The following is a 1491-nucleotide window of genomic DNA, read 5'->3' as shown; positions in this document are numbered from 1 at the left end:
TATATATATATATTATATATATATATATATATATATATATATATATATATATATATATATATATACATATATATATATATATATATATATATATATATATATATATATATATATATATATATATATATATACAGAGTGAGTAGAACATTTTTAAGATTTTCAATATCATTCTGATAACTATATCTCCATAATGAACTTTAGTCCAATCTCTTTTATTTGAACTTTAATAGTTTTCTATGAAAAATAAATTCCCGTCCGCTCACAGTTTAACCTTGAACCGACTTTCAATTAAATCATGATGATCATAGAAGTCCAATGCAATTTAAGACGAAATTATCGGCCTTATATCAGAGAGTCTATACAGTATCAAAAGAGAACATGTAATCATTAAGAATAATTGATAATCAATATGCATTAAATAACAAAATACGTATAAGTAGCGAACTCTACTTTTAACACTATATATATATATATATATATATATATATATATATATATATATTTATATATATATATATATATAATATATATATATATATATATATATGTATAATATATATATAATATATATATATATATATATATACTATATATATATATATATATATATATATATATATATATATTTAGGTGATGTAGTACTTTTGTGATTCTAGTAAAAAAAAAGTATATAAAAAATCTACAGTTTTTTTTTTTTTTTACCATATAAACTTCATTCCGTATATTTATTCAGGGTTAAAGAATTTAAAAAGAATTTTGGGTATTAGACGACAATACGCAATTTTTTGTCGTCAATTACTTTAGAATATACCATTCTTACGTCGCTATATCATTCTTATGATATATACAGAGGATTTTGTTTTATCTTGAATATGTGTAAAATTATCGAAACTTGGGCCTTATTGGTAACTACGTGAATCAAGTTGTATGTCACATGGTTTTGACAAAGCAAAAGTCGTAACAAGGGAGTAGACTTATATATAAAATAAATGATTAGCGATTACGCCAATTACCATTACCTTTATCACTATTACTCTTACTAGCTAAGCTACAACCCTAACTGAAAAATCAGGATGTTATAAGCACAAGGTCTCCAACAGAGAAAATAGCCCAGTGAGGTAAGTAAATAAGGAAACAATGAACAAGGAAACTAAAAAAAAAAAAAAAAATGATATTTGCATTAAAAAATTTTAAAACATTAACTTTAATTTGTGTAAAATTTAATTGTTGATTTCAATTATCGGTATCTCACGTTTTAAATACAAGCCAATAGTGTTTAATCCCTTTGTCAGCACCTTACATATTAATCATATGAATGAAGAAGTTTGACAACGGAATTTTATTTTCTGGTTTGTATCTAGTGTCAAAAACTAACGAACGACTAATGAGCAGGATTCGATTCGATATGATTGCCCCGATACATATGTAGGACACGGGCTCTTGCATTGACAGCCGGTATATTACAGAAGCGATACACATCTGTAGAGGGCG

The sequence above is a fragment of the Palaemon carinicauda genome, chromosome 16 (genome assembly GCF_036898095.1).
Source record: "Palaemon carinicauda isolate YSFRI2023 chromosome 16, ASM3689809v2, whole genome shotgun sequence".
NCBI classification, from domain to species: domain Eukaryota; kingdom Metazoa; phylum Arthropoda; class Malacostraca; order Decapoda; family Palaemonidae; genus Palaemon; species Palaemon carinicauda.
This window is presented reverse-complemented; position numbering follows the sequence as displayed.